This window comes from Homarus americanus, unplaced genomic scaffold, assembly GCF_018991925.1.
Source record: "Homarus americanus isolate GMGI-L3 unplaced genomic scaffold, GMGI_Hamer_2.0 scaffold34921, whole genome shotgun sequence".
Lineage (NCBI taxonomy): Eukaryota > Metazoa > Arthropoda > Malacostraca > Decapoda > Nephropidae > Homarus > Homarus americanus.
This window is the reverse complement of record NW_024741901.1, coordinates 24075759-24096481: the sequence shown is the minus strand read 5'-3', so window position 1 is coordinate 24096481 and position 20723 is coordinate 24075759. Positions and strand designations below refer to the sequence as shown.

Below are 20723 nucleotides of genomic sequence, written 5' to 3'. Positions count from 1 at the left end.
CTCCTCTCTCCTCTCCTTCCCTCCACCTCTCTCTCCCACCTCGTCATAATTGTTCTTCTTTCTTTCTCTTCTCCATTTTATTATATATTTTTTCTTCTTCTTTCGTCGTTTTCCATATTATTCTTCCTCTCCTCCTCCCCACCTCCCTCCCCACCTCCTCTCCACCTCTCCCCCACCTCCCTCCCCCGCCTCCCCACCTCTCCCCTCCTCCCCCCTCCCTCCCCCACTCCTCTCCCCCACTCCTCTCCCCCACTCCTCTCCCCCACTCCTCTCCAACACGTCAACCCTACTAGACTCTCATCGTTCATCGTCCTCACCACACTGTCTCCTTAACCAGGGAGACAAAGACACACACACACTACTGAGAAACATTGATGAGAGAGAGAGGGGGTGGAGGAGGGGGGGGAGTGAGGGAGGGGGGAGTGGGTGAAGGAGGGGGGGATATGGGGGAGAGAGACGGACAGGTGTAGACAGATAGATATATAGATGACTTACAGACAGATATGCTCCAGACATATATGGGATAAACGGCTTACTGACAGACAGACAACAGACAGGATATAGAAAATGACGTAATAAACAGAGAAAATGACATAGTTGGTAATGAAAGAGATAATGGTCACGTAAAGTTGGCTAATGGACAGTTATTAGACGGGATGATGACAGAGAGACAGACATAAGCCGTAATTAATTCATTTGTATACTGTCTTTATTGTGTGTGTGTGTGTGTGTGTGTGTGTGTGTGTGTGTGTGGTGAATCTGATGTTGCTATTGTTCATTTTATTATTGTTATTATTGTCATTATTTATTATTAATATTATTATTATAGATAAATTCATACACAAAAAGAGGTAGATGTTACAGGTCATGACAGACACTCAGACAGACAGCAAGGACCATGATAGACAGATATACAGACAGAACAAACACAGACAGACAGGGTAAGGTGGAGGACCAAGGCGGTGATTATAGCCACTTGGGAAGCGTGGAAAACCTGAAACACTTCCTTCCTGATGAGACGCAACACTCGAGACACTCACAAGGCTATTGGAAAACTGTGTGTGTGTGTGTGTGTGTGTGTGTGTGTGTGTGTGTGTGTGTGTGTGTGTGTGTGTGTGTGTGTGTGTGTGTGGACTAGGATAAACCATTTACACTTCTTCCCTCCCTATTATCTCCTCTCCCCTCTTTTCCCCTCTCCTCCCCCTCCTCACCCCCCTCTTCCCTCCTCACCACCACCACCACATTCCCAGTCCTCCCCCTTGCCTCTCCTCCCCACAGCTTTCACCAACACCCCTCCCCACCCTCCCCTCACACTCCCTCCCCACTCACCTCTCCTCCCCACAACTTTCACCAAACCCCAGTGAGAGGCTGTGGGGTGTGTGGAGAGAAAGAGTTGTGTATTGTGTTCGGCAAGACTCGGTCACCCTGCAGTCACAACCTTTCCGTTTTGTTGTTATTGTTGTTATTATTATTGTTGTTTTTATTGTTATTGTTATTATTATTATTGTTGTTGTTATTATTGTTATTATTATTATTATTATTATTATTATTATTATTATTATTATTGTTATTATTGTTGTTATTATTGCTATTATTATTATTATCAAGTAAGGTAACATACAGATTCATTACCTGTAATCAACAGGTACAGGTACGTTAATAAACTTTATGATATAAGTGATCGATCAAGGTTAAAGAAACGATGGCGAATTATTGATTGGCGAGCGAACTGTTTCAGCGCTGCTCTGGCGAATAATCATCTTGCAGTGTAGTCAGTATATGGGTCAGTCAGGATCAATATTCATAGAGCTTGCTGCCGCTGGTTATAAAATACGTCGTATCCTATTGGCAGATCGAGAGAGAGAGAGAGAGACAGAGAGAGAGAGAGAGAGATATATATATATATATATATATATAATTTGTTGTATATTTTCTTTCACTGTTTTAGTCAGCATCTATGGACGTAACTTGTCACTGAGACGAGATGTGAGTCAGGATATAAACACACACACACAGGTGGCCGGCGTGTAAGTGCTGTGAGAGTGGCGAAGAATGTGGAGGTGTGTTTATGACTCATACACACAGGCGGCCCCAAGCTTTCCTTCCTCTCCTCCTCCTCCTCCTCCTCCGTCTTCTTCAATAAAGGGGATATAGATAAAGTTCTTATAATATCCGAGCAGGATAGGACTCGGAGCAACGGATTCAAGTTGGATAAGTTTAGGTTTAGGAGGGAGATAGGAAGAAACTGGTTCACAAATAGGGTGGTGGACGAGTGGAACAAGCTTAGCAACTTTGTAGTAAATGCTGGAACTCTGAAAAGTTTCAAAAGGAGGCTAGATAGATTCATGGATGATAGAGAGTGGTAGTAACTCTCGACAGGAGCTGCCATGCACAGGCCACGGCCTATTGCAGACTCCTTATTTTCTTTTGTTCTTCTTATGTTCTTCTCCTCCTCCTCTTTCTCCTCCTTCTCCTCCTCCGTCTCCTCCTTCTCCTCCTCCTTCTCCAGGTCTTCTCTCTCATTTCTCTTCATTATTATCTCTCTTGTTTTTTATTGCTATTGAGATTCATTTCATTTTTGGTGGTGATGATGTAAATGGTGGTGAGAATGGCTCTGAATCACCACCACTAACCACCACCAACATCAACCCCAACCACCACCACTACCACCACCACACTGAGATAGATGTAGCTAAATCTATCGTTCTCATCGTCCTCAGTTTATGGAGTCTTACGTTGACGAAAAGTTGAGGAAATTAACATGAAAATGGTGGTAGGTATTGGGGAGGTGGCGCCGGGCAGACTGTGTGGGGGGGACAAAACTGCAGTCCTTGCACACACACACACACACACACACACACACAACACTACACTTGTCCCCCCTCAGCTTCCAGGCACATATTTGGTTGATGGTCGCCGCTACCTGACAGAAGGCATTGATGGTGCTCTCTCTCTCTCTCTCTCTCTCTCTCTCTCTCTCTCTCTCTCTCTCTCTCTCTCTCTCTCTCTCTCTCTCTCTCTCTCTCTCTCTCTCTCTCTCAACTGGTGGAGATGCTTGAGAACTTGTGTATCAGGAAGGTAAGAACGTTTCCTACTGACTGGTGAATGGAGAAGTGAGAATGGTTGTAACTGGGTGACTGGAGACACAAGTATACGTCTGACTGTCTAAGTCACTCTAACTGGATACATAAAAACATTTATGACTGACTGTCTGACTGGATACATAAAAACACATCTGACTGTCTGTCTGTCTAACTGGCGACGTAAACACACATGGTGATGGCACTTCAAGCGTAAAATAACATAATGGCGCCACATTACGCTGAGACTCGACCGTGCACCACCAGTCCCCGGGGGTGGGGGTGTGGGTGGTGGGTGGGTGTGGGTGGAGGGAGATGGGGGGTGGGGGAGGTGGCAGGGGTCATTAATGGTGACAATTCTTACTCACACAACCAGAACCAAACTTGTATTGGTCATTTGCATACGGTTTTGTTTGACTGTTGAATGTATTAATAAATTAGTGGCTATTTGTAGGTGTGTGTGTGTGTAAGTGATGTGTGTGTGTGTGTGTGTGTGTGTGTGTGTGTGTGTGTGTGTGTGTGTGTGTGTGCGTGCGTGCGTGCTTGTGTGTGTGTGTGTCGCGTTATTGTAAGTGAATATGCATTTAGATTAAGTTAGATTAAATTTAGTTAAGTTAGGTTTGGTTAGGTTAGGTTAAGTTTGGTTAGGTTAGGTTTCTCGTTGCTAAGGAGAACACAAGATACAAGCCAACCAGACCACCACGTGACTTGACCTGACGAGCTTAAGCCAGGATGTGTCTGTCTGTCTGTGAGGTGGAAGAGCTTAAGCCAGGGTGACTGTGTGTGTGTGTCAGGTTAGGTTAGGATGATCGTCATACTCGATTCAGAGTGACAGCAAAGTAGTAGTAGGAGTTTAGGTTATGTTAAAATTAAGTTAGGTTAGGTTAAATAAGTTAAATTAGGTTAAAACTTAAGTTGGATTAGATTGAAATTAAGTTAGGTCAGGTTAAAGTTAAGCTAAGTTAGGTTAGGTTAAGGTTAAGTTAGGTTAAAGTTAAGTTAAGTGAGGTCAGGGTAAAGTTAGGTAAGGTTAGGTTAGGTTGCCAGCTTTACAGTTACTATGAAAACCACGACAAACTTTTTGAGAATGTGGCCCCTCGCTCTCTGACCTTGTTGATACTTAAGACGAATATATCATCTCTTCTTTCTTCTTTCACTTCTTTCTCATATTTTTCCCCTTATTGCTTCTTTCACTTTTCTCTCTCTCTCATTCTTGCTTCTCTCTTTCTCTTATTTATCCTCCTGTTTCATTCTTCTGCCTCTCTTCAGTTCTTGTTCTTTCCTTCTTTCTTTCTTTCTTCTTTACCCTGCTTCCTTATTCTTTCCTATTCTCCCTCCCCCTCCCTCCTCCACGTCAAGATCATTCCCCAGGGGACAATGAACCTTAAGCATTGTTAAACCACGGGCGACTATTGCTTGTTTGTGCCTGAGAAAACTCGCCTCTGGGATCATACTGGATTAGGAACCTTCTGGTCCTCTGGTGTAAGGTCGATAATAACCATGGTCTCTGCCTAGGGGTGGTGACTGGCTGTACGTACGGTTGAAATTCCCTTGTTTGTCCCTGGGAAGAACAATGAAGGGATGACACAGGAATAACTCCATTATGACGATTGTATATACGTGTGACTTTTGCTTACGTCATGTCTGGGTAGAATTACATTGGGGGAATTCATGAAGGATTATCACCTTTATTTCACCTTGATATGCAGGTGGAAATTGCTTGCTTGTGCTTGAAGGTAACTGGCCAGAGACTTAGTGGATTATGAACACAAATTACCTTCTTGTGCAGGTGAGATTACTTTTATTTATGTTTATATTTTTGTTTTTCTCCTCCGGAAGACAATCATGGCCGATTACTGTCAGTTATCATCCTTAAAACAACCTGGTATAAGGGTGGAAATAGCTTGTATAATCCTCTGAGAAACATGCAGGGGATTATCAACGTTAAGGCTACCTGGTATAAGGGTTGGTACTGCTTGCTTTAAACCTGCTGGTGAGGATTTGCTTGTGGATGCAGACACTGGAGTCATACACAAAGGTTCAAGACGTTAACATACACCTGTAGGGATTCTGTCTTGCTTACTGTAGCTAAATATACCCTGGGGGGGGGGGTTAGGTTAGGTTAGGTTAGGTTTTGGTGGGGCCTTAATCTAGATGTGAGCATAAAGGAAGATAGCGCCTTAACGCACATACATACATACACACACACACCACACACACACACACACACACACACACACACACACATAGGATCAGCTCAACACAACGCACAACATAATCCAAAAGGGGTCGTGGTATTGTGTAGCTAATGTGTGGCTCAATGTGTGTCAACCAATGATGATATTATTAATGTATTGTGTGTGTGTGTATGTGTTTTGATACAGTTTTGATGTGTTGGTATAATGTAAAGTTTGGTGTAATAAAGCACTAAAGGCGGTGTTGTGACGTAAGGGGGGGGAGGTCATCGATGAAGTGACCCCACACACACACAGACACAGACAGACGGAAAACACACGGTGGGTGCAGTTGTACGACCTCTTCCCCCTCCTCCTCTTCCCCCCCTCCTCCCCGCTTCCCTACCCCCTCCCCCTTCCTCCCGGTGTCGTGTGTGTGTGTATGATAACCCGAGGTCATGTTTTGTCCTTCGCACACACACACACACACACACGCACACGCACACACCTATGACTAAGCAGAGACATACAGACAGATAAGTTTGTGTCCCATGTCTATGTTGTGCCACGTGTGTGTGTGTGTGTGTGTGTCTATCCTCTTTTTTTAGGATTAGTGTTTATCCGCCCTTCTGTCTGTCTGTCATTAGGTTAGGTTGGTCACTTCACTAAATCCAACTTTACAAGGACCTCCTCCTCCTCCAGGAAGCTCTTCGTCACCACCACCTCTCCTTCATTAGTGTTCCTCCCCTCCTGTCCTCTCACCTCTCACCCTCCTCTTTCATCACCCCCTCTCTCTCCTCCTCCCCCTCCTCCCTCACTGTTTCTCTTCCGCTTCCTTACCTCTTATCCTCCTCCTTCACCACTTCCTCTTTCATCATCCTTGTTCATTTCCTCCTCTTCCTCTTCCTTCCTTTATCATTGTTTCCTCCCCACTCCTCATCCTCCCCCTTACCTCCACTTCTCTTCCTCCTCCCTCTCTCTTCCCCTTCCTTCCTACAGTTCCCATACCTGTCCCTCCCTCCCCTCCCTCCCTCCCTTCCTCCCTCTCTCTCCTCCCCTCACCTCTCCCTCCTCCCTTCCTCCTCTCCCTCCCTCCCCCTCACCTCCCTCCCTCCCCCTCACCTCCCTTCCCTCACCTCTCTCTCCTCCCCTCACCTCTCCCTCCCTCCTCTCCTCCCCTCACCTCTCCCTCACCACTCCCAGGTATCATATCACTCCTACCTCGCCCTCCATCCCTGGTGTGGTGAGGCTGTGGTGTCGAGTTTCATTTAAAGTCCTTCTGTTCCATCATCTCCCCCTCCCCCCGGGCCCTGAGGGAGGTGGGTGGGCGTGTGCGGAGGAGGGTGTGGTGTGTGGGTGGAGGAGGGTGTGGTGTGGGTGGAGGAGGGTGTGGTGTGTGGGTGGAGGAGGGTGTGGTACGTACGGAAGAGGAAGAGGGTGTGGCGTGTGGATGGAGGAAGGTTTAGGAGTGTAGATGGTGGATAAGAAAGACATGTGGATGGAGGGTCTGGATGTGGAAAAGTGGAAGAAAGAATTAAGGTGTGGATACGTGGGAGGGTGGTGTAGTTGTGGGTGTGTGTGAGAGAAGTGGAAGAAATTGGGAAAAAAAAATAAGTGTTTGAAAACGATCTCTTGAGTCTGACGGCAAAGGGGAATACACCAGACACACCCAAACCTTCCTCCTCCTCCTCCTGCTGGTGTTGTTGTCGCCCTGGGGTAAATGTCTTCGTGTCTTATCCCCTTCACATCTATACGTCCTCCCGGCCTCTTACAGCCTTGGGAAGTTGTCGTGTTTTGGAGGTGTTCATGAGGTAGAACTCCCCACAACACACTATAGAGACACTCCCTCCTCCCCACTATCTCTCTCTCCTCCCCCCCACTATCTCTCTCCCTCCTCCCCACTATCTCTCTCCCTCCTCCCCACTTCTCCTCTGTAGTGTGTGTGTGTGTGTGTGTGTGTGTGTGTGTGTGTGGTAGGTGATAATGTCCGTGCCCCCTTTGAACGCTTTTAAAGAACTTTCCCGACCTCATTTTTTATTGTGGGAAGAACTTCGTCGTCGTCTTCGTCAGTAGAGAGCATCACCTCGGGGTATAGTGTAGACCTGTGTGTTGCTAACTTACTCACTTCCTGTCCCTCATCTGCTGGCAAGGTTGTGTGTGTGTAGCGTGAGAGGTGACGGTGTAGTCGTGTGTGTTCTCCTGCCCTCATGTCTGACTGAGGCTCTCTAGGGCCAAGTTCTGTTGTTGTTTTTGTTTTTATTGTTGTTGATGTTATTGTTGTTGTTATTTTTGTTTTGTTGTTGTTGATGTTATTGTTTGTATTGTTGTTGTTGTGACGGATGGTGGTGGCGTGAGGTGTTGCCCAGGTAAACACACCAACTGCTCTGTCTCACAGCTCACCTCTGGTTTCTTCCTTCATGATCTAGTTAATGTTTGTTGAGTTTTAGTTGTCTGTCTGGTGGTGGAGGTGGAAGTGGTGGTGATGATGGTGGTAGAAGTGGAGGTGGTGGTGGTGGTGGAAGTGGAGGTGGTGGTGGTAGAAGTGGAAGTGGTGGTGGTGGTGGAAGTGGAGGTGGTGGTGGTGGTAGAGTGGTGAGAAGTGGAAGTGGTGGTGGTGGTGGAGGTGGTGGTAGAAGTGGAAGTGGTGGTAGAAGTGGAGGTGGTGGTGGTGGTGGAGGTGGAAGTGATGATGGTGGTGGAGGAGGGATAATAATCACTGAGCCAGACACGTGCCCGGTGAGACGCGTGTTGGTGGTGGAGGGAAGGTAGAGGTGAGAGATGTCCCTCCCTCCTGCCCCGGCCTCACCACACACCACCACCAGATGGTACCAGTCGCGGCCGAGGGAGGAGGGGGGGGGGCAAGTTTACTCGGTTAATAGTGCATTGAACCCGAGGCCTGACAGCTCCTAACCTAATCTAACTTACCTTACCTAACCTTTTCAAGTCACTTCTCCTTCACTCCTTTCGAAGCCACTCTTCCTCCAACCCCTATGCCTCCTCCTCCTCCATCACAGAGAGCGGTGGGAGACAATATTGGTGTTGTTGTGTGAGTCACCATCACTACTGTACTGTCCTCCTCCCGTGATGTATGGTGGAGAAGGTGGTGGTGGTGGGGAAGGAGGGGGGTTGGGGAAGGAGGGGGTTGGGGAGTGTGTGTGTGTGTGTGTCCTCTTTATTGTCAACCCTTCATAGTTTTTATCTGATTCACCGAGAGCTTAAACAAAATAATGACGCGTTCTTGATTTATGTGTGAGTGTTAGTCGTGAATATCCTTTATAATTAGTAGTAGACGTAGTATTGTTATTATTTATTTCTCGTATTATTATTGTTGTTGTTGTTAAGAGTAGTAGTAGTAGTATCGTTATTATTATTATTTATTGTTATTGTTGTTGCTTACAGTACACTAACGATCATTGTTGTGTTCCAGAGAAGGAGCTGGGGACGAAGAGCATTGTAGCCATGTCCAACAACCAGACCATCCTCCACCACCCCTCAGCCCTCGACAAACATGACAGGTGAGTCGCGTCCTCTTTCTCACCTGTAGCTACTTTATTAACCTGTCTCGCCCCTCACTCCAGTTACCTGTCTCTCTGACTGTCTCTTATGGCTAGACTGTCCACCTGTCCCCCTTCCTCCCGTCCTTTGTTCTGGAAGGAGTGAAGGAAGGTACGGAGGATTGGAGTGAGGGAGGGGGGCAGGGAGGGATGGATGGAGGGAGGGAGAAAAACACGACCCTCCCTTTATACAGACAGATACAGGTCCCTCCCCCCCCCCCCTCACAGCTTAATGGAGTTATTTTAATTTTGTTACAGTAGTGCAGATGTATGTAGCATATACGAGTACAGATACAGGTATGGGTACAGTTAGAGGTAGTAAGTGTACAGGTGTGGGTACAGAGATACAGTTTAAGGCAGAGGTGTCAAACTCATGGCCCGCGGGCCAAATGTGGCCCTTGAGATGGTCAGGAGTGGCCCGCGGGATGACGGTAAAATTTATCATCCCGTGAAATTATGAAAGAAATAGATATAATTATGTTTATTAGTAAAGTGAAAATGACATACTGAAGATGAGACAAGTATTAAGGCAATGTGTGAAGCTGTAAACTTCAATCCTGCCAATATGTGATACAGCACTTGTGTTGGCCCTGAAGAGGGTAACTAACATAAGAATTGGCCCTCGAAAGGTTTGGACGCCACTGGTGTAAGGTAAAGATACAAATATATAAGTGAGTTGTTGTGGTGAGGAAGGATGGTAGGGAGGCCACAGATGGTTGTGTGGCCACGTGTCTGTAATTATCTTACCTGGCCACGTGTGTCATTTTCTTACCTGGCCACATAAATCATTATCTTACGTGGCCAAGTGTTCGTCGTTACCTGGCCATACTGACTGGCCAAATATCTGTCGTTACCTGGTTTGATACTAAAATTTATATATGGAATAACTGAGTTACCTAACCTATATTAATATCGGTATAGTAATAATAAATAATAATAATAATGATAGTAATAATGATAATAAACATTGATAATAATGTTAAATGATGACGATAATGATAATAATAGTGATAAATGGTGATAGTGTGTTGGGTTAGGTCTGGCTGACGTCTGACCTTGGGTGCGAGTGGACAGTAAAGTTGTGTTGGTCAATATATATCGTGTGAGTCAACTGCTGATGGTGAGGTGGAGGAGGGGTTGATGGTGCGGTGGAGGAGGGGTTGATGGTGAGGTGGAGGAGCAGTGAGAGACAGAAGGGGAGGAGAGGACCATTGAGAGAAGAATAGAGGCAGAAGGAGAGGAAGAGGAGGAACACTAAGTCCATGGGGAGAGGGAAGAAGACTAGAAGACAGGAAATACGTAATGGAAAAGGGAAGAGGAAGGGGAGGAGGATAAGAGGTAGAATGCAAAGAAAGGGATTGAAACGGAAGGGGTAAGTAGGTTGATGAGAATGTGAGATAGATAAAATAAAGGAAGGAAAGGGGAAGAAGAGAAAATGAGTAAGAAAAGGGAGAAAGTGATAAAGGAGAGAGGAGAGATGTAAGAGGAAGAAGCAGTAAGAGGCGGAAGGAAGTAAGGAAGAGGGGGAGGAACGGAGTGAGAGGGGAAGAGGAAGGGGGAAGAGAGAGGGAAGGGGGGTAACACACACTGGCTGGCTGCTCGAGGTGGTGTTGGGTGTCACCAGTAATCAGGTTAGGTCAGGTCAGGTTAGGTTAGGTTAGGTGAGTGCCGAGTGGAATGTGCTACTGGTAAGTGGTGGACAGGTTAATGAGGCATCGATCAGGTTAATGAGGCATCGATCAGGTTAATGAGACCTTTGTGTGTGTGTCTGATGGAGGCGTTATACATGTACGGTACCTGTGTTGGCTATATGAGTCATTATAACGAGGTTTGTGAGGTACTAAGTGGACAAGATAACGAGGGTGAAGGTCATGTCTGTCGTCTGCTTTACTTATCACTATGAGACTTGCGACACACACCTGACACTTGCGACACACACCTGACACTTGCGACATACACCTGACACTTCACCGTGACATCAGACATATATCCTGACACCACCCTTGACCACACCACCACCACCGCAGCTGACACATCTCCTGACACCACCCAGAACCACACCACCGCAGCTGACACATCTCCTGACACCGCATGATACCCTCCTCTGTCCTCACACGACCGAATTAATCTGTCTGACCTTCCCACTTGACGCCACACCCCCAAGAGCCACACCGTCTGACTTCACACCGCCAGACCCTAGTACCTTCCCCCGGGGCTGACAGTCATAATAGACCCCAGTCGTCAGCTCTAACATAACCCTAACGTAACGTAACCTAACCTGATCATTATATCTGGAGGGCTATTAGAGTCTGGCTGTGGTGGTGATGGTGATACTGGCGGTGGTGGTGATGGTGATACTGGTGGTGGTGGTGATGGTGATACTGGCTGTGGTGGTGATGGTGATACTGGTGGTGGTGGTGATGGTGATACTGGTGGTGGTGGTGATGGTGATACTGGCGGTGGTGGTGGTGATACTGGTGGTGGTGATGGTGATAATGGTGGTGGTGGTGAAGGCTGTGTTGTTGTTATTTATCCCAGCATCACGAGGTGGTTCCTGTCCCTGGGTCCTGGTGTTTACTCGGCCCAATTGACTTTTGTTGACACGATCAGCTGATAACTTTAACACTTGTGAGGCGCAAATGGTGGCAGCGAGGCGGGAAGTTGGTCTCTTGGGAGGGGGGTGGTTAAGGAGATGTTTTAGGTCGGGATGATATTACCAGAACGGCCACCAGGTGTTAATTGACTGATATCACGTCTCAGTTACCTGTTCTTACCTGTAGCTTCCAGTAATGAGGGAACAATTAACCTGTATCTCACTTTTGTATCCCACCTTTTAGCTCACTTGATCCTCAGCTCACTACAACAACGTGTGGTTATTTGCCTCAGTGGGATACAAAGGTTCTTAACAGCTTCTGGGATCTTACCACTCGGCCGCCTCCACCGCCGCGATTGACTCTCCTCTTACCGCGCTTTAATTTGGTTTAATTTGTTTTTTGTTTTTTTAGCGCTACGAGGTTCTTGCCCGTCACGCTTGATTCAGATCTTTGTACGATTTATTTTTAAGAGAAGGGGGTGACGTGACTAGTCAGGTCAGGTAAAAAATAAGGGACCCACTTCTCTTAAGCTCCTCTACGTGTGTGTTGGTGTGGGGATTAGTGGATGACATCATTATGACCTGACCTCATGTTTAATAAGGTCACCCTGTATATTTAAGCCTCTCTTTGTCCATGTAATTCAGTTGCCTCTGAAGATGTCTTGAATAAAGACGAACGCTAAGGTGCTCCGTTGTTTCCCTTTTCCCGTGTGATTTGATCAAGATATAACCATACATACACCAAAAAGAGTATCATAATAAGTTTGAACTGTGGATAAGACTCCTTACAGGAGGCCACACACACACACTCTCTTTGATGTATGACTGACAGCAATTCTAGATCAGCGTCAGGAGGCATTACCTAACCCGTTGGTCCTTCTTATTGCCTCTCTGCAAGGACCTCACGTGTCTGGGGAAGAGAGAGAGAGAGACTACATCTAGTTCATAAGGCAGCCCCCCCACACACACGGTAACATGGCCTCATTAACATACTTAAAGCAGTTTAGGAATTTTTTCATTGAACGCCTGACTGTTGAGGCGGCAAGACTTCATCCCCTCTCCCCTTCCCCTACCCCTTCCTCTCCTCCTCCCACCCACTCTCCTCCCACCCACCTCTTCCTCCACCCCTCCTGCCCCACCTCTCCACCCCTTCCTCCACCCCTCCACCCATCCCCTCCCCCGGCAAGCTGTTCCCTAAAGTTTTAAGCCTCGTATCAGGTCGAGATTTTCACATTTTCTCAACATGTACAAAAATGCAAAGGTACTTTTTTTTAATATCTCTCCCGGTAATGTTTTTAGTGTCGTGGGAATGTTGTGAGTGGCGTGGGATAATTTTTCTATGGCGTGGCAACATTTTCTGTGTCCTGAATATGGAGTGTTGGGCGTGGGAACATTTTCTGTGGCGTGGGAACGTTATGTAAGTGATGGAACCTATACCCGCTGTAGATGGACGCTCGTTAAATGGAAGTGACACTAATATAGGTACAGAAACAGATGTTGATTTTGTTGACAATTATATCTCTCTCTCTCCGCCCTCCCGCCCTCCGCCCGCCCACTACGCCCACACTCACACTGGGGGAGGACTTAGCAGTTGTGGTGGGGCGGCGTTGCAAAATTGATGCTACTCCGCCACACTCTCGGCCTCTGAAACCTTGACATTTTCTTCACTGTGCAACAAATGGCGTCGTTGCAAGTCTGGAATGGTTACTAACAGTCGTGGATGCTTGTTGCAAGGCGAGGATGGTTGTTACAGGACTGGGATGGTTGTTACAGGACTGGGATGGTTGTTACAGGAATGGGATGGTTGTTACAGGACTGGGATGGTTGTTACAGGACTGGGATAGTTGTTACAGGACTGGGATGGTTGTTACAGGACTGGGATGGTTGTTACAGGAATGGGATGGTTGTTACAGGACTGGGATGGTTGTTACAGGACTGGGATGGTTGTTACAGGACTGGGATAGTTGTTACAGGTCTGGGATGGTTGTTACAGGACTGGGATGGTTGTTACAGGTCTGGGATGGTTGTTACAGGACTGGGATGGTTGTTACAGGTCTGGAGTGGTAGTTGCAGGACTGGGATGGTTGTTACAAGAATGGGATGGTTGTTATAGGACTGGAATGGTTGTTACAGGTCTGGAATGGTTGTTGCAGGACTGGGATGGTTGTTGTAAGAATGGGATGGTTGTTAGAAGTCTGTTATGATCACAACTCCGGCAAGACCTGGGACCTGGAGGAACTGTTATATATGTCACTGGGTTCGTCTCTCTCTCTCTGCTGGGTTCGTTTCGTCTCCCTTGGGTTCATTTGTGATGGGTTCGTCTTGTCTTTTTGGGGTTCGTTTATGCTAGGTTAGGTTATTCTTCGGGTTCGTTGGGTTCATTTATGGTGGGTTCGTTTTGTCTCCAATGGGTTCGTTCTGTGTGGGTTCATATAGACCGGGTCTCACTCAGCGTTCGTCCGGTTCTTTCTTTCTCAGTTTCATTATTTTTTTTCATGTTAATTTTCTTGTAAGTCTTTTTCTTGTTTTATTTTTCATTTCTTTCTTTCTTATGGGTGATAGTGATGGTGGTGATGGTGACGGGGTTACTGGTGATAGTGACGGAGATAGTAGTGATGGTGTCGCTGATGGTGGTGACTGAGGATGGCGGGTGATAATGAAGATGGTGACGGAGATAGTGAGGATTATTACCATCCTGAGCTAGGGGGGCGTGGTGTCCTGAGCTGGGGTCGTGGTGTCCCAGCTGGGGGCGTGGTGTCCTCAGCTAGGGGCGTGGTGTCAGCTAGGGGGCGTGGTGTCCTGAGCTGGGGGCGTGGTGTCTGAGCTGGGGGCGTGGTGTCCTCAGCTAGGGGGCGTGGTGTCCTGAGCTAGGGGCGTGGTGTCCTCAGCTGGGAGCGTTGAATCCTCAGCTAGGGTTCGTGGTGTCCTGAGCTGGGGGCGTGGTGTCCTCAGCTGGGGGGCGTGGTGTCCTCAGCTAGGGGCGTTGAACCCTCAGCTGGGGCGTGGTGTCCTCAGCTAGGGGGCGTGGTGTCCTGAGCTGGGGGGCGTGGTGTCCTGAGCTGGGAGCGTGGTGTCCTCAGCTGGGGGCGTGGTGTCCTCAGCTAGGGGCGTGGTGTCTGAGCTAGGGGCGTGGTGTCCTCAGCTAGGGGGCGTGGTGTCCTGAGTTAGGGGCGTCCCTCAGCTAGGGAGCGTTGAATCCTCAGCTAGGGTTCGTGGTGTCCTGAGCTGGGGGCGTGGTGTCCTCAGCTAGGGGGCGTGGTGTCCTCAGCTGGGGGCGTGGTGTCCTCAGCTAGGGAGCGTTGAACCCTCAGCTAGGGGGGCGTGGTGTCCTCAGCTAGGGGCGGTCAGCTGGGGGCGTGGTGTCTCAGCTGGGGCGTGGTGTCTCAGCTGGGGGCGTGGTGTCCTGAGCTGGGGCGTGGTGTCCTGAGCTGGGGGTGTGGTGTCCTGAGCTGGGGGGCGTGGTGTCCTCAGCTGGGGAGCGTTGAACCCTCAGCTAGGGGGCGTGGTGTCCTCAGCTAGGGGCGTGGTGTCCTCAGCTGGGGAGCGTTGAATCCTCAGCTAGGGGGCTTGGTGTCCCGTCCTCAGCTGGGGAGCCTCAGCTAGGGAGCGTTGAACCCTCAGCTAGGGGCGTGGTGTCCTCCAGCTAGGGCGTTGAATCCTCAGCTAGGGGCTTGGTGTCCTCAGCTAGGGGGCGTGGTGTCCTCAGCTGGGAGCGTTGAATCTTCAGCTGGGGGCGTGGTGTCCTGAGTTAGGGGCGTGGTGTCCTCAGCTGGGGGCGTGGTGTCCTGAGGGGGCGTGGTGTCTCAGCTAGGGCGTTGAATCCTCAGCTAGGGTTCGTGGTGTCCTGAGCTAGAGGGCCCTGAGCTAGGGGGCGTGGTGTCCTGAGCTAGAGGGCGTGGTGTCCTGAGCTAGGGGGCGTGGTAGGGACTCACATGTGGGCGTCAAGTGGAGTATTGATCAGCTGACTCCTTCACGCCTCTCGTTATACTTTCATTGGCACTGTTGCCAGTAGTGCCTCCTGTGTTGGCACTGTTGGTACAGGTGCTCTGTGTGTTGGTACATTACTGTCATGTTGTTTATGTTGGCACTCACGGAGATATGGTTGGTGTTGTCAATGCCACAATTTTGTTGGCACTACTTCACTGGTGCTGGCGTCATTGTTACGATGTTGGCACTACCTGTATGATGCCAGCACTGCCTCTAAAGTTGGCATTATTCTTGGTGTGGTTGTGTTCCTAAGGTGTTGAAGCTGATTGTTTGGGCTTAGCGTTGTCACGGCGTTGAATTGTTGTCAATGCCGACGTGGTGTTGTCACTGTAGAATCATTCGAGGGTTGGCACTGCTCACGGGGTTGTGTTGGCATTGCTGGTTTGGTAATAAAATAATAACTAATAATAATAATAATGATAATAATAATAATAATAATAAAAATGTCTATGACTGAGACATTACATACATACATACATACATCACGGGGTTACCATACTACAGGGGTCGACACACACAAGGTGAAGAGAGAGAGAGTCGTCATAGTGTCATCAGCCTGGGACCACAACTGAGACTCACTACTAAACATTAAATAATAACAATCACGAAATATTGATTCCCCGGAGGCCAACATGACGTCATAAATCACAAAATGGCCTCCAAGATGTAGTAAAATGTGTGTGTGTGTGTGTGTGTGTGTGCGTGTGTGCGTGTGTGTGTGTGTGTGTCAGGCCAACTCTGGAACACTTGCTTCTTAAACTACTTCCCGGTCAGGTTGATTTTATGTCTGTCTGTCTGTCTGTCTGTCCCTGATGCTCTCAATTAACTACAGATGACTTGGAAAACCTGAAGGATTAATAGCATAGATAAATGATTGTTAGCATCCTATTACTTGACGTCAATAGCACACAAATGGTCATTAAAAAACACCAACTAGACACAGAAGCTATTTATGGAAGATGGCGGCCATGTTGACTGCCGGTGATGACGTCAGAGCCGGCACCGTATTGTGAAATTTTTGGAGCTTGATATTTTGTGTGTGTGTGTGTGTGTGTGTATAGAGGTGTGTGTGTGTGTGTGTGTGTGTAGGTGTGTGTGTGTGTGTGTGTGTGTGTGTGTGTGGGTGTGTGTGTGTGTGTGTGTGTGTGTGTGTGTGTGTGTGTGGTGTGTGTGTGTGTGTGTGGTGTGTGTGTGTGCCCTGCTTCATCCTTTCTCAGTTGCAATAATAATAATAATAATGATGATAATAATAATTTAAGGGTATTATTATTATTACGATAATTAAGCTAAGGAAAGAGATGACGGTTCAACATTAATATAATTATTATTGTCAGTGTAATATTAGCCTGGCTCAGAGGGTCTTGTTTAATATTAACGAGTGGGTGTTGAAGTAGGTGTAGGCAGTGGGTGTAAGAGAGGCAGTGGTGTAAGAGAGGGTGGGTGTAGGCAGTGGGTGTAGAGAGGGGGTGGGTGTAAGAGAGGTGGGTGTAAGAGAGAGGTGGGTGTAGGCAGTGGGTGTAAGAGGTGGGTGTAAGAGGGTGGGTGTAGGCAGTGGGTGTAAGAGAGGTGGGTGTGAGGCAGTGGGTGTAAGAGAGGTGGGTGTAGGCAGTGGGTGTAAGAGAGAGTGGGTGTAGGCAGTGGGTGTAAGAGATGGGTGTGGGCAGTGGGTGTAGAGAGCAGTGGGTGTAGAGAGAGGGGTGGGTGTAGGCAGTGGGTGTAAAGAGAGGTGGGTGTGGGCAGTGGGTGTAAGAGAGTGGGTGTAGGTGGGTGTAGAGGTGGGTGTGGGCAGTGGGTGTAAGAGAGGTGGGTGTAGGCAGTGGGTGTAAGAGAGGGGTGGGTGTAAGAGAGAGGGTGGGTGTGAGGGACAGTGGGTGTAAGAGGGGTGGGTGTAAGAGAGTGGGTGTAAGAGGTGGGTGTAGAGGACTAGATCAAGAGGGTTGCTGTATTAATGGGTCTTAACATCACTCAGCAATCATTGAAATCGGAATCTGATCATGTTTGGTCCCGGTCGTCCTCGGTAAAGTTGGGCCCACATCCAGCTTATGTTGCTGGGGCCCACATGACCGGCTTATGTTGCTGGGGCCCACATGACCGGCTTATGTTGCTGGGGCCCACATGACCGGCTTATGTTGCTGGGGCCCGCATGTTGCTGGGGCCCATGACCGGCTGATGTTGCTGGGGCCCATGACCGGCTTATGTTGCTGGGGCCCACATGACCGGCTTATGTTGCAAGTTCATAATAACATAACCTTCCCAAAACGGCGTAAGAAACACTGTGTTGGCAGATATGTTGACACTCATCTCCCCTCGGGGTGGTAGGGGTGACCTGGGGGTGGTAGGGGGTGACCTTGGGGGGTGTGGTAGGGGTGACCTGTGAGGTGTGGTAGGGGTGACCTGGGGTGTGGTAGGGGTGACCTGGGGTGTGGTAGGGGTGACCTGAGGGGAGTGGTGAGGGTGAGGAGGTGGGCGTGGCCTGGTTGAAGAGCAGTCGTGACGTCATTACTGGTGGCAGGTCTTAATGAACTTCACAACTCTGGCCTTAACTTGCCTCGTTGGAACCACCATTAATATTACCAGGTACACTGTTTACTTTGTTCCTCCCCTCCCCTCCTTCTTCCCCCACCCCCTTCTTCTCCTTCCCCCCTCCCACCTCCTTCCCACTCCTCCCTCCCCCTCCTCCACTACCGCCATGTTGTTGAGGACGGCACATGTATTAAATAACCTGTTAATGAGATACCTTTATGTGGTTTATGCTCTCTCTCTCTCTCTCTCTCTCTCTCTCTCTCTCTCTCATATCTAGGTGTTTTCTTTTCGAATGTTACAAACTATGAATATATAAGCATCATTAACCTCATCTCCTCACCTCACCTCACCTCACCTCACCTCTATAGTCTGCTTAGGTTACAGTAAACAGATTTTCATTTACGAATCAGAGTCAGATTTATTTACCATATATGAATAAATTTACATAAAGTTGTAACAATAAAAACAAAAAGTTATTTCCATTTTGCTCCGCCCCCCCCAAATGCCGGTTGTGTTTTAAGGCTTAACCGGACGAGAAAAAACCCGGATATATTTATTAATTTCTTCATTTGTTTATACTTTTGCCGGTTGTACGTGAAGTGGCGCGACATACATACATACATACATACATACATACATACATACTGCACATATACATACATACATACATACATACATACATACACTTGTTAAATATTTACCCTGAAGTAGTCTTGAACGATTTAGTACTAGACAATATGACACAACAGACGAAAGATTTTGACAACACTACCGAGACAACAGGAGTCACAGTGTTCATTGTGGGACTCATCGATCACCTGTATAGATATTTTTTGGGGCGGTGTGTTGTTACGTAGCTTAATGGTGTTTGTGTGTTGATCTGGGGAGGTGATTTTGTTGCCTTGATTCATATCTTGTTAGTATCTACACGCTAATCTCTCCCTACCATACCTACCCTACCTCCTATCCTTCCCTACCATACCTACCCTACCTTCTATCCCTCCCTACCATACCTACCCTACCTTCTATCCTTCCCTACCATACCTACCCTACCTTCTATCCTTCCCTACCATACCTACCCTACCTCCTATCCTTCCCTACCTTCTATCCTTCCCTACCATACCTACCCTACCTTCTATCCTTCCCTACCATACCATACCCCCTTCTACCGTCCTTCTTCCCATCATACTAACTCCCCCCCCTTCCTACCATCCCTCCCCCACTTTCTTCTCTAAGTTGATCATAATTGGCGTGAAGGAGGGAGGGAGGGTGGTGGTGGTGAAGGAGGGAGGGTGGTAGTGGTGGTGGTGGTAGCGGCGGTGGTTGTGTGGTGACGTTGCTCCGGAAATTTGGACGGAAGGAGGAGCCTCTTGACTAAATTGGAGGAGGTTGTGTCATAAAGGATCCTGAGTGTTGGTCTTTCTCTTTAATAACTCCTTCTTCGTCATCTCCATCTTCTTCGCTCCTTCCTCTTCCTTCTTCCTCCTCCTTCCTCTTCCGTCTCCTTCCTCCTCTAACTCCCTCTTTCTCCTCTTCCTCCTCCTTCCTCCTCCTTTTCATCTTCAAATTCTTCATCACCTGCAGTTGTGCACGATGGCCAATTCCAATGGTTTGCTGAGGGTTAGGTTAGGTAAGGTTAGGTAAGGTTAGGTGAGGTTAGGTTAGGAGCCCAAGGAGTCTTTCAAATTACTCACTGGCCCAATTAAGTTGCTACGGTGCTTATACGATACAGGTGTGTCATAATGGCTCTACCAGGTGTAAAGGAGCGCGCGTCAGGTAGCCTCAGGTAACAACGTTCAAGAGGTCACAGGTGAGGCCGGGAGGTCGCCATGGCAACCACACAACAAAGGAACTGACGTATTGCCTTTTTATTATCACATGTTCGTAGGTATAGCTGGTTACCATGGTGATGCCACACACACACACTCACACACACTCACACACACACACACACACACACACACACACACTCACACACACACTCACACACACTCACACACACACACACACACACACACACACACACACACACACACACACACACACACACACACACACACACACACACACACACACACACACACACACACACACACACACACACACACACACGGTCAAAAAGCCGGAAGCTGCGATGGTATTCCTGTCATCTGTCTAACTTCCTTCCCCCACCTCTACTCTTCTTTCTCTACAAAAAAAAGGTGTTTAATCATCAGGTAAAAAAAGACTAGGGTGTCTAATTAACCTTCACATGATCACCTTAATGAAACAAAATTATTACAAGAGCCACACCAGAGCCACACCAAGAGCCACACCACCACACAGTACGCTGGAGGAAATTGCAGAGAGAATATTGTGGTAGTGTTGTGGCGGTGTGGTGGTGGTGGTGGAGATTTATGTGGGGCGGTGGACACCTGTGTTAGCGCCGCCACCAGGTCACCCCAGCAGGTAGCTCTCCTCTCTGGCCTTCTGCAGGAGGGTGGCGGGGGTGTGGTAGAGAAGACAGTAATGTTCTTTAGTTGTGTGTGATGACTGTACTGGAGGTGACTGTGTGTGCTGGTGTCGTCCGGGGGTTACTGAGGGTGAGTTTTGAGGTCTCTCTCTCTCTCTCTCTCTCTCTCTCTCTCTCTCTCATGCTCGCTCGCTCACTCACACTTACATAAGCATATAGAGTACACACACACACACATACACACACACAAAATGTAAATATGTAAATCTCAACCTAAACATCACCTGCTGTTGTAATTAGGTAATATAAATATGCGTGTAAACAATGTCGCTATTTTACACACGGCCACCATGACTGTTT

At 48.0% G+C, this 20723-nt stretch overlaps 1 long non-coding RNA gene across 1 annotated transcript in view; it reads left to right on the top strand.

Moving 5' to 3' along the window:
* LOC121876321 overlaps positions 1–20045 on the top strand; it is a 65517-nt gene extending 45472 nt beyond the window's left edge. Inside the window, exons 2-3 of the long non-coding RNA XR_006090753.1 lie at positions 8682–8769; positions 20034–20045. This is a non-coding gene — a long non-coding RNA (uncharacterized LOC121876321). The remainder of the gene's footprint in view (positions 1–8681; positions 8770–20033) is intronic.
* The last annotated feature ends 678 nt before the right edge of the window (positions 20046–20723 follow it).